Source organism: Orcinus orca, chromosome X (assembly GCF_937001465.1).
Source record: "Orcinus orca chromosome X, mOrcOrc1.1, whole genome shotgun sequence".
NCBI classification, from domain to species: Eukaryota; Metazoa; Chordata; class Mammalia; order Artiodactyla; family Delphinidae; genus Orcinus; species Orcinus orca.
The window spans coordinates 30055203-30068449 of record NC_064580.1 but is presented as its reverse complement, the minus strand read 5'-3'; the positions used below and the strand labels follow the sequence as shown (position 1 = coordinate 30068449).

General features: G+C 37.9%; 1 protein-coding gene across 1 annotated transcript in view; it reads left to right on the top strand.

The window, feature by feature from the left end:
- DMD (dystrophin) overlaps positions 1-13247 on the top strand; it is a 2251544-nt gene that overhangs the window by 307407 nt on the left and 1930890 nt on the right. The window lies entirely within an intron of this gene.

Sequence of the window (13247 nt, the reverse complement as noted above, 5' to 3'; positions counted from 1 at the left end):
TGTTGGCATATGGTATTTGTTTTTCTCTTTCTAACTTACTTCACTCTGTATGACAGACTCTAGGTCCATCCACCTCACTACAAATAACTCAATTTCGTTTCTTTTTATGACTGAGTAATATTCCATTGTACATATATGCCACATCTTCTTTATCCATTCATCTGTTGACGGACACTTAGGTTGCTTCCATGTTCTGGCTATTGTAAATAGAGCTGCAGTGAACGTTGTGGTACATGACAATTTTTGAGTTACGGTTTTCTTGTGGTATATTCCCAATGGTGGGATTCCTGGGTCATATTGTAGTTCTGTATTCAGTTTTTTAAAGAAACCTCCATACTGTTCTCCATAGTGGCTGTATCAGTTTACATTCCCACCAACAGTGCAAGAGGGTTCCCTTTGCTCCACACCCTCTCCAGCATTTATTGTTTTTTCAGATTTTTTGCTGATGGCCATTCTGACTGGTGAGAGGTTATAACCTCATTGTAGTTTTGATTTGCATTTCTCTAATGATTAGTGATGTTGAGCATCTGGTCATGTGTTGGCAATCTGTATACCTTCTTTGGAGAAATATCTATTTAGGTCTTCTGAACATTTTCGGACTAGGTTGTTTGTTTTTTTGATATTGAGTTACATGAGATGCTTGTAAATCCTGGAGATTAATCCTATGTTAGTTGCTACATTTGCAAATATTTTCTCCCATTCTGAGAGTTTTTCCTTCTTGTTTATGTTTTCCTTTGCTGTGAAAAAGCTTTTAATTTTCATTAGGTACCATTTGTTTATTTTGTTTTTATTTCCATTTCTCTAGGAGGTGGGTCAAAAAGGATCTTGCTGTGATTTATGTCATAGAGTGTTCTGCCTATGTTGTCCTCTAAGAGTTTGTTAGTGTCTGGCCTTACATTTAGGTCTTTAATTCATTTTGAGTTTATTTTAGTGTATGGTGTTAGGGAGTGTTCTAATTTCATTCTTTTACATGTAGCTGTCCAGTTTTCCCAGCACCAATTACTGAAGAGGCTGTCTTTTCTCCATTGTATATTCTTGCCTCCTTTATCAAAAATAAGGTGACCATATGTGCCTGGGTTTATCTCTGGGCTTTCTATCCTGTCCCATTGATCTATATTTCTGTTTTGGGGCCAGTACCAGACTGTCTTGATTACTGTAGCTTTGTAGTATAGTCTGAAGTTCAGGAGCCTGATTCCTCCAGCTCCCTTTTTCTTTCTCAAGATTCCTTTGGCTATTCAGGGTCCTTTGTGTTTCCATACAAATTGTGAAATTTTTTGTCCTAGTTCTGTGAAAAATGCCAGTGGTAGTTTGATAGGGATTGCACTGAATCTGTAGATTGCTTTGGGTAGTAGAGTCATTTTCACAAGGTTGATTCTTCCAATCCAAGAACATGGTATATCTATCCATCTGTTTCTGTCATCTTTAATTTCTTTCATCAGTGTCTTACAGTTTTCTGCACACAGATCTTTTGTCTCCCCTGATAGGTTTATTCCTAGGTATTTTATTCTTTTTGTTGCAATGGTAAATGGGAGTGTTTCCTTAATTTCTCTTTCAGATTGTTCATGATTAGTGTATAGGAATGCAAGAGATTTCTTTGCATTAATTTTGTATCCTGCTACTTAACCAAATGCATGGATTAGCTCTAGTAGTTTTCTGGTAGCATCTTTAGTCTATATGTATAGTATCATGTCATCTGCAAACAGTGACAACTTTACTTCTTTACTGTTTTGCATTCCTTTTATTTATTTTTCTTTTCTGATTGCTGTGGCTAAAACTTCCAAAACTATGTTGAATAATAGTGGTGAGAGTGGACAACCTTGTCTTGTTCCTTATCTTAGAAGAAATGGTTTCAGTTTTTCACCAGTGAGAATGAGGTTGGCTGTGGGTTTGTCATATATGGCCTTTATGATGTTGAGATAAGTTCCCTCTATGCCTACTTTCTGGAGGTTTTTTATCATAAATGGGTTTTGAATTTTGTCAAAAGCTTTTGCTGCATCTATTGAGATGACCATATGGTTTTTTTGTTTTTTGTTTTTTGTTTTTTTGTGTGTGGTACGTGGGCCTCTCACTGTTGTGGCCTCTCCCATTGCAGAGCACAGGCTCCGGATGCGCAGGCTCAGTGGCCATGGCTCACGGGTCCAGCCACTCCGCGGCATGTGGGATCCTCCCAGACCAGGGCACAAACCCGTTTCCCCTGTATCAGCAGGCAGACTCTCAACCACTGTGCCACCAGGGAAGCCCAACCATATGGTGTTTATCCTTTAATTTTTTAATATGTTATATTGCATTGATTGATTTGCGTATACTGAAGAATCCTTGCATTCCTGGGATAAACCCCACTTGATCATGGTGTATGATCCTTTTAATGTTCTGTTGCATTCTGTTTGCTTGTATTTTGTTGATTTTTGCCTCTATGTTCATCAGTGATATTGGCCTGTAGTTTTCTTTTTTTGTGGCCTCTTTGTCTGGTTTTGGTATCAAGGTGATGGTGGCCTCATAGAAGGAGTTTGGGAGTGTTCCTTCCTCTGCTATATTTTGGAAGTGTTTGAGAAGGATAAGTGTTAGCTCTTCTGTAAATGTTTGATAGAATTCACCTGTGAAGCCATCTGGTCCTGGGCTTTGGTTTGTTGGAAGATTTTAAATCACAGTCTCAATTTCAGTGCTTGTGATTCATCAGTTAATATTTCCTCTTTCTCTCTGGTTCAGTCCCAGAAGGTTGTGCTTTTCTAAGAACGTGTCCATTTCTTCCAGGTTGTCCATTTTATTGGCATATAGTCTATTGTAGTAATCTCTCATGATCCTTTGTATTTCTGCAGTGTCAGTTTTTACTTGTCTTTCTATATTTCTAATTCTGTGGATTTGAGTCATCTGCCTTTTTTTCTTGATGAGTCTGTCTAATGGTTTATCCATTTTGTTTATCTTCTCAAAGTTCTAGCCTTTAGTTTTGTTGATCTTTGCTATTCTTTGCTTCATTTCTTTTTCATTTATTTCTGATGTGATCTTTATGATTTCTTTCCTTCTACTAACTTTGAGGGTTTTTTGTTTTGTCTCTCTAATTGCTTTAGGTGTAAGGTTAGGTTATTTGGGATGTTTCTTGTTTCTTGAGGCAGGATTGTATTGCTATAAACTTCCCAATTAGAAGTGTTTTTGCTGCATCCCATAGGTTTTGGGTTGTCCTGTTTTTATTGTCATTTGTTTCTAGGTATTTTTTGATTTCCTCTTTGATTTCTTCAGTGATCTCTTGGTTATTTAGTAGTGTGTTGTTTAGCCTCCATGTGTTTGTATTTTTTACAGTTTTCTTCCTGTAACTGATATCTAGTCTCATACTGTTGTGGTCGGAAAAGATATTTGATACGATTTCAATTTTCTTGAATTTACCAAGGCTTGATTTGTGACCCAAGATACGATCTATCCTGGAGAATGTTCCATGAGCACTTGAGAAGAAAGTGTATTCTGTTCTTTGGGATGGAATGTGCTACAAATATCAATTAAGTCTGTCTGGTTGAATGTGTCTTTTAAAGCTTGTTTTTCCTTGTTTAATTTCATTTTGGATGATCTGTCCCTTGGTGAAAGTGGGGCGTTAAAGTCCCCTAGTATGACTGTGTTACTGTTGATTTCCCCTTTTATGGCTGTTAGCATTTGCCTAATACATTGAGGTGCTCCTATGTTGGGTGCATAAATATTTACAATTGTTATATCTTCTTCTTGGGTTGATCCCTTGATCATTATGTAGTGTCCTTCTTTGTCTCTTGTAATAGTCTTTATTTTAAAGTCTGTGTTGTCTGATATGAGAATTGCTCCTCCAGCTTTCTTTTGATTTCCATTTGCATAGAATATCGTCTTCTATCCCCTCACTTTCAGTCTGTATGTGTCCCCAGGTCTGAAGTGGGTCTCTTGTAGACAGCATATGTACAGGTCCTGTTTTTGTATCCATTCAGCCAGTCTGTGTGTTTTGGTTGGAGCATTTAATCCATTTACATTTAAGGTAATTATTGATATGTATGTTCCTATTACCATTTTCTTAATTGTTTTGGGTTTGTTATTGTAGGTCTTTTCCTTGTCTTGTGTTTCCTGCCTAGAGAAGTTCCTTTAGCACTTGTTGTAAATCTGGTTTATTGGTGCTGAATTCTCTTAACTTGTGCTTGTCTGTAAGGCTTTTAATTTCTCTGTTGAATCTGATTGAGATCCTGGTGGGTAGAGCAATCTTGGTTGTAGGTTTTTCCCTTTCATCACTTTAAATATGTCCTGCCACTCCCTTCTGGCCTGCAGAGCTTCTGCTGAAAGATCAGCTGTTAACCTTATGGGGTTTCCCTTGTATGTTATTTGTTGCATTACCCTTGCGGCTTTTAATATTTTTTCTTTGAATTCAATTTTTGATAGCTTGATTAATATGTGTCTTTGTGTGTTTCTCCTTGTATTTATCCTGTGTGGGACTCTCTGCAGTTCCTGGACTTGAATGACTATTTCCTTTCCCATGTTAGGGAAGTTTTCACCTATAATCTCTTCAAATATTTTCTCCGTCCCTTTCTTTTTCTCTTCTTCTTCTGGAACCCCTATAATTCGAATGTTGGTGTGTTTAATGTTATCCTAGAGATCTTTGGGACTGTCCGCAGTTCTTTTCATTCTTTTTTCTTTATTCTGTTCTGCAGCGGTTATTTCCACTATTTTATCTTCCAGGTCACCTATCCGTTCTTCTGCCTCAGTTATTCTGCTATTGATTCCTTCTAGAGAATTTTTAATTTCTTTTATTGTGTTATTCCTCATTGTTTGTTTGCTCTTTCGTTTTTCTAGGTCCTTGTTAAACGTTTCTTGTATTGTCTCTATTCTTTTTCCAAGATTTTGGATCATCTTTACTATCATTCTGAATTCTTTTTCAGGTAGACTGCCTATTTCCTCTTCATTTGTTTGGTCTGGCGGGTTTTTACCTTGCTCTTTCATCTGCTGTGTTTCTCTGTCTTCTCATTTTGCTTAAATTACCATGTTTGGATGTCTCCTTTTCGCAGGCTGCAGCTTCATAGTTCTCGTTGTTTTTGGTGTCTTCCCCCAGTGGGTAAGGTTGGTTCAGTGGGTTGTGTAGGCTTCCTGGTGGAGGGGACTGGTACCTGTGTTCTGGTGGCTGGGGCTGTTCTTGTCCTACTAGTGGGCAGGGCCATGTCTGGTGGTGTGTTTTTGAGTGTCTGTGACCTTATTATGATTTTAGGCAGCCTCTCTGCTAATTGGTGGGGTTGTGTTTCTGTCTTGCTAGTTGTTTGACATGGTGCATCCAGCCCTGAAGCTTGCTGGCCATTGGGTGGAGCTGGGTCTTAGTGTTGAGATGAAGATCTATGCGAGAGCTCTCGCCAATTGGTATTACATGGGGCCAGGAACTTTCTGGTGGTCCAGTATCCTGGACTTGGCCCCCTCCTACCTCGGAGGCTCAGGCCTGATACCCCGCGGCCAGAGTACCAAGACCCTGCCAGCCACACAGCTCAGAAAAAAAGAAAGAAAGAAAAAAACAAAAACAAAAAAACAGACAGACCGAACCCTAGGTCAAATGGTGAAAGCAAACCTATACAGACACAATCACACAAAGAAGCATACACATACACACTCACAAAAAGAGAAAAAGAAGAAAAAGAAATATATATATAGGAAAAAAAAAGGAAGAGAGCAACCAAACCAATAAACAAATCCACCAGTGATAATAAGCACTAAATACTAAACTAAGATAAACATAAAACCAGAAAAAAAATAGATGCGGAAAGCAAACCCCAAGTCTACAGTTGCTCTCAAAGTCCTCCACCTCAATTTTGGGAACTTTCGTTGCCTCTTCAGGTATTCTTCAGATGCAGTGTTTATCAAGTTGATTGTGGGGATTTAATCTGCTGCTCCTGAGGCTGCCCGGAGGAATTTCCCTTTCTCTTCTTTGTTCACACAGCTCCTGGGGTTCAGCTTTGGCTTTGGCCCTGCCTCTGTGTGTAGGTTGCCCTCAGGCATCTGTTACCCACCCAGACAGGAGGGGGTGAAAGCAGCAGCTGATAAGGGCTCTCTTGGTCACTCAGGCTGGGGGGAGGGAGGGATATGGTAGTCATAATTGGACTGCAGGGCAAGCCTGCAGCATCAGAGGCCAGCGTGATGTTGCAACAGCCTGAGGCACAACGTGTGTTCTCCCAGGGAACTTGTCCCTGGATCACAGGACCCTGGCAGTGGCATGCTACACAGGCTCCTGGGGTGTGTGTGGATAGTGACCTGTGCTTGCACATAGGATTCTTGGGGGCTGCTGCAGCAGTGTTAGCGGTTCATGCCCGTCTCTGGGATCCGAGCTGATACCCGCAGCTCATGCCCATCTCAGGAGCTTGTTTAGGCAGTGCTCTGCCTTCTGTGGGCACGTTGGGAAGGAATCCCCTCTCCTTGTGTACCCCCAAAAAAAGGTCTCTTGCCTCTCTGGCAGGTCCAGACTTTTTCCCGGACTCCCTCCCGGCTAGCTGTGGTGCACTAGCCCCCTTCAGGGTGTGTTCACACAGCCAACCCCAGTCCTCTCCCTGGAATCTGAACTCCGAAGCCCGAGCCTCAGCTCTCAGCCCCCGGCCGCCCCGGCGGGTGAGCAGACTAGCCTCTCGGGCTGGTGAGTGCTGGTCAGCACCGATCCTCTGTGCGGGAATCTCTCCGCTTTGCCCTCCGCACCCCTGTTGCTGTGCTCTCCTTCATGGCTCCACAGCTACCCCCCAGCCCACGCCCCATCCCTGCCATTGAAGGGGCTCCCTAGCATGTGGAAACGTTTTCTCCTTCACAGCTCCCTCCCAGAGGTTCGGGTCCTGTCCCTATTCTTTTGTCTCTGTTTTTTCTTTATACTTTTGCCCTACCCAGGTACGTGGGGATTTTCTTGTGTTTTGGGAAGTCTGAGGTCTTCTGCCAGCATTCAGTAGGTGTTCTGTAGGAGCTGTTCCAGATATAGATGTATTTTTGATGTATTTATGGGGAGGAAAGTGATCTCTATGTCTTACTCCTCTGCCATCTTGAAGGTTTGTCCTCTTATCTTTCATTACTGAAACAATGTATACTTTGACCAATCCATTGGCATTAATGCTGCTTGATTAAAAATGCCTAAATTTCTATCAGATCAAGGATCTATATCAAATAGATGTTACTATTGATAAAAGGTCTTTACTAGATGGAATCATTCCAGAACCTGTGATTGTTTCTTCCAGATTATTAAGTATACATTTTTTAATGTAAATAAATATATTGAACAGTAAAAATCAATTTGAATTTCAAAGGAATGACAAAATGCAAGCCATATACTGGCATAAGAGCCTTGCAAAATTTCCAAGAAGAAAAAAATTAGGAGCACTCACAATAAGCAATTGCAAGCAGTGAAATGGTAAATTAAACAGAGGATTAAGTTGTTTTTAAGTTCATTTTTGAGGAGAAAAATCTCTGGTTTTGCAGAAATGGCTAAGTAGTTGCATTTGATATGGAAGATATTTTTGATCAAATTTATCTTAATAAATCTCTGAGTTCTTCACATTCACTGAAATGAAGCAAGAATCTGTGGTATATTTTATTTAGAGAAAGTTTTGATACTGATTTTTAAATAGCTATAAGATTGCATCCATTTATGTATATGTCTGTGCACATATAACCCTACATATGTGTATGACGTTATGTAGGGATAAATATATACATTTTTAAGTAATTAATGCCTAAACTTGTGCTGCCCAATTCAGTAGCCACAAGGCACATATGGCAATTTAAATTTAAATTTATATTAGTGAAAATAAAATATGTGTTTCCTCCATTGCACTGGGCACACTTCAAGTGTGCAACAGCCATGTGTTTCTAGTGGCAAGTCTTATTGGATGATGCAAGTGTAGAACATTTTCATCATCACAGAAATCTCCAATAGACATTGCTGGTTTAGCTCTTTTTAATGTTGCCAACTTTAGTTATTAAAAGTTATTTGTAATTATTTAGCATATAGTGATTATCTTCTAAAATATCTGCTTTCACCTCAACATGTAGGGAAAATTAGCCCACTTTTTAATTTAACGGAGATCTTTGCTTTTTTTCTAAGGAAAAACATGAAATCTAAACTGAAATATTTACAATTTGCAAAGAAAAACAAATTTTGGATAAGATACAATAATTATTAAATGAGAAAAATGAGAAGAGAGGTACTATTTTTGTACATGTTCACATTTTTATAGTTATGGTTATAATTAGATGCAAAATGAATTTTAACAAATTAAGGATAATATCGCTGTGGTGCACAGTCTCCAAAATGGTCTCAAATTATGGTTGCCAGACATAGTACAGGATGCCATGTTCTAACCTCTTCTAGGATGAAACTTGGCTTACAGGATCAAGTTGTATATTCTTGTTATCCTTCTATTACCATTACCGTTGTGGGTGTCAGGAACAGGGATATAATGTTTTTCTTTGTTAGATACAAACCTTTTATGAACACTTTTTAGACACTGTTTTAAACTGGAGCTGCACTGACTGAGTACCTTTTCCCTACGTATATGTAGCACTAAACTCTCTAGGTGATAGGCATATATATACTGATCCACTGAACATGGATCCAAGTGATATGATTTGATCACAGTTCATGTGGTTGTAATTGTGAATCATCTCATGTGAAATGACTGTTTTGGAGGGTTTACCTTCTAAGAGTAACGATGTTTGTAATGATGGCATATTATAGTATCTGGAAATTTTAAAACAAACCATTTAATAACTTTTCCTAAATTACTCTCATTATTTTGGATTGACACTTGTGGGTGACAGCTAACTCCTCTCCTCTTTAGAGGGGAAAGGGATTTGGGGGAAACAGTGGATTCATTTCCGGATGTTGTCAATGACTGATGAATTTCATTGTACTCTGGTGGTAAGGGTGTATCTCAGAATTTTTTAGCTTTTTTTTTTCTTCTATCATTATTTCAGTAGAAAAAGTGCTAATTGTTTTTTCAGAGGTGGTACACTATAACTAGGCTCGTGAGCATGGTCTATAGGAAGATAATTTATAATCCCCTAAAAGTCTGATTGAAAGGAAAACTACCTTGAAATCTCTTAAGTCTGTCCTATAGGCAAAGAAGAAATCCCCAAACAATTTAAACAACACTTGGAAATAAGCTATATGATTATTGCTTTTTATTTGGCATTTTGATGTTTCCATGTGTGGCAATATGGTCATCAATCAAGGAGTTAGATGACTGTGTGTAGTAACATTGCAGTTACCCAGTTAATATAAAAACAAATATGTATTAATCAGTGACAGCTTTTCTTATTTTCATACAGAGCTGTGAAACCTCTAGGCTATGAAATAGAATAGCTAAAAATTAGACAGCTATTAATAATAGGATTATTTAGATTCTGGCCCTACAGCTAGGAAAATGGAGTGGAAATTAGAATAGCACCGAAGTTATGCAAGTTGTCCAAGTGGCAAAATATAACTAATTAATACTAATAAACTAAAGTCTAATCCAACACTATTTACATAAAATACTTTTCATCAACAGGCAAAAATCTAAGTAGAAAAATATGACCTCCCGGAATGAATATCAACAATTCCATGATAATAAAAATAACGTATTCCTTTAAAATATAATTACAGCCTTTGAAAGCATTGAGCTCTCATTGTAAAGACACGCCATTTTCTCTAAAATTTTTGTGAAAGAAAATGGCTTGTCTTCATTGTTTCTGTGTGAAGGTCGAACAGATTAGTATTTGGCTGCAGGAATTATGTTTCTCTTCTTAGTTTTGCAACAGTTAGGACATTTTCTGAAATACATATAGTTAGCACCATTGTGATTAAAGAAATTAATTTTTCCACATTTACTTTAATGTTAATCATAGTGGTCCTTCAAGTTGCTCCATGATTTTGAGTTAGAAATTCCAAGACGAAAGCGGCTGCTGAATCCCAGACCAAAACAGAATAGTCGTGTCAGATGAGAGGTGTTTTGCAGTGTTTTGTCACATTTCATTTTGATTTTTACTTTTTTCTCTGTTTGGCGTATGTTCTGAACTGGGGTGCTGTAAAGTTTTTATTGCCATAAGTTTGAAATGACCACATTACTCATGAGCTGGAGAGTCACAAGTGAGTTTTCAGCTTCTTTCAAAGCTGTAGAAATAAAACTTTATAGCACCCTACCCTGGTGTATGTTGCTTTATGTGATGACACATTTGGTTTCACTTTACTCTTTTCTTTATTCCTCTTCATTATTTTCTTCTTGAATTATAGCAGAATTGACGTTAAAGATTTTCTAATATATAACAATTTGATTTAAACTACATTTTATGGTACCCTCATGGATTTTTTCATGCAGACTGTCTTTGACCTTCAATGATCATCCTTTTTTTAAATTTTATTTTAGATGATCAGTTTAAACATTGTTCATTGTGAGATTTATTGCTGTTGGAACACTGGTTTATTGCAAAAGGTAGTTTTTGGTTTCCAAGTAAATCAAAACTATTGGTCAAGATGAAATATGAAACATGAATATTTGCTTCTCCTTATAGAAGTAATTAAAATTCTTAACACATGCACAGTCACACTACGCAATTTGTGTAGCACATGTACTTCAGTAAAACATGAGCTCTCTTTTTATATGTTATGTAATCTAGCCTCTACAACAATATCAATATCTCATGCTGAAAGAATCCAAACTATAAAGTGATTCCAGAATTAGCTTATTCCCAAGGGAACCTATGAGCACTGTGGCTGACCTGACAGCCTGGAGTGATGTGCTCAGAATGGATCCAGTAGAGAGCTATTTGTTTTAAGTTCAGGAAGCAAGCTTACTATTTTTGTCAAATATACTAAGTTTTTTTTCTTTTTCTTTTTTTCCAATTTAAGATATCAATATGGTAAGGAAATTCCCAAGAAATTCCTCAGACTTCTTTGAACAGGTCTCCAAACTTCCATCAGATCTTCAGATCTTGAATTGGTGCTTTTGAAGGTTCTGTTTTAGTGTTTTCTAGAAGGCTGCTCATCTTAGTGAATAAAGTCAGAAACACATGTGCACAGCTGACTCAGATTCAAGAAAGAATTTCAGTAGCTGTCATATTCTTTTAACTCATAAATAATTAATACTGAGAAGTACTGATTTTCTTATTTGTGGGTTCAGTTTTTTCTTACCACAGCAGTTCCAGTGGAAATCTCCATTCATTGTGCTTACACACACACACACACACACACACACACACACACACAAAAGCATATGCATGCATGGTGTTTTACATGTGTGAGAAGAGAAGACCAATATTAACTGACTTTAACTTTTTATTATGAGGAATAATATAGGTGATTTTGCGTTGTTTTGTTAATGTATCATTTTCTTGTGTGGTTGATACATGTAGGAACTATTCATGAAGATTTGGGAAGGTGTGCCTTCTTCTGGACACTCATTTCAAAAGTTAGGGCTTTAAAGACGCAGACCTACAAGAGAATGGACTTGAGGATGTGGGGAGGGGGAAGGGTAAGCTGTGACAAAGTGAGAGAGTGGCATGGACATATATACACTACCAAACGTAAAATAGATAGCTAGTGGGAAGCAGCCACATAGCACAGGGAGATGAGCTCAGTGCTTTGTGACCAGCTGGAAGGGTGGGATAGCGAGGGTGGGAGGGAGGGAGACACAAGAGGGAAGAGATATGGGGACATATGTATATGTATAACCGATTCACTTTGTTATAAAGCAGAAACTAACACACCATTGTAAAGCAATTATACTCCAATAAAGATGCTAAGAAAAAAAAGTTAGGGCTTATGTTTTAAAGAATCCATTTAAGTGAGGTGAAAGAAATAAATGACTGCTTTATCCTGTAGAAGCAGTGAAGAGATTTTGTTCATCTGTGAGTTGAGAGAGCACATGACAGCCTCCAAAAATAGCAGGGTAGAATCAGGTTGATCGTAAAGGTCTTCGTTTCATGTTAAATGGAAAGGAAAAAATAATTTGCTCCTTTAATTAGAATGTGGCACTGAAACAACAGAGGGAGACATCATTGTGGGTTAATATGGAATGAAATCAAGTAAATAAGAATATGTATACTTTAGTGTGGCGAGGATTCACCAAAAATGAAACTCTCCAACAGTGTGCTGAATCTGCCTGTGTGTTGTCTGGCTGCTGTGCTTGGTGTGTGGGCCATCTGGCTTCTGAATGCTGGTAATGTTTGCACACTCACACATCAGTCAGAACTGGTGCAGGGCCTGTTAGGAAGCACCAGCCAGTTAGGTGACATGCCAGGACTGCAGAGCACTCAAGTGGGAATGCCAAGTGGGGAGCTTCTACTCAATCTGATGTTGACATGGGCATTGCAGGAACCTTTTGCTTCATCTGACTGTATCATTGATGTCAAGGTTCTGCTAGATTAGGCGTGCGGATGTCAAGTCATATAAGGCCTCGTTTGTATCCTTGGTTTTGCCTGTGTAATTCAAATGGAGCAAAACATAAAAAATCATCCTGAGCCTTTGGTCCTGTGTTTTTTGGACATAGGGGATGGCTGACCTAAAATTGTCATGCATTCCTGACATCAGAAGCAGCTTTGAGTATCCTGCTACCAGATCTATATTATGCTGCTAGTTTTTCACAGAAATGTTAGACATTTCAGAAACATCTACCTCATAATCTTTACAGAAGAAAGGCGGAGTTGCTATAGAATGCATTCCTGTTTCCTGTGGGTTTTCAGCTAGTTCACTGAAACTGAAGGGTCAAATGTACTTTATAAGAAATGTAGACAAACTCTGAGTTCATGGAAATAAGATATTAATAGAAGACTTTTTTTTAAACTGGAATCCCTATCATTCAGCCATTTGAAGTAATGGCTGCTATTCTTTTCTTTTTGAAATGTGATTCACTGATATTGATCACAGGTTTTCATTTGTTGGTCTCAATTCTGATGACAGAAATTAACTGAAAACTGAGAAAAGCACCTGGAGGATTGGTTATTTTATTTCTTTTTTTAAAAAAAAAACTATATATTTTGATACCATAAGGACTAAAATGAAATTCCCCTATGTTTGAGTTGTTTTAAAATTTGAATTGGGTGTAATGTGTAGTGTGTACACAACTTGATCTGGCCATTAACACAGTTAATCCTCACCTAGAGAGCTCTAGAAAATGATGCTGTGATTTTTTTTTTTTTCTTTGAAAATTATTTCTTAACCTTTAAATTTCTAAGGTCACTGAAAAAATAAATTAAAAGGTAATAGTATTTTATTTATGACATATTTACATAAAATAAATTTCCGAATAACTGATTCATGT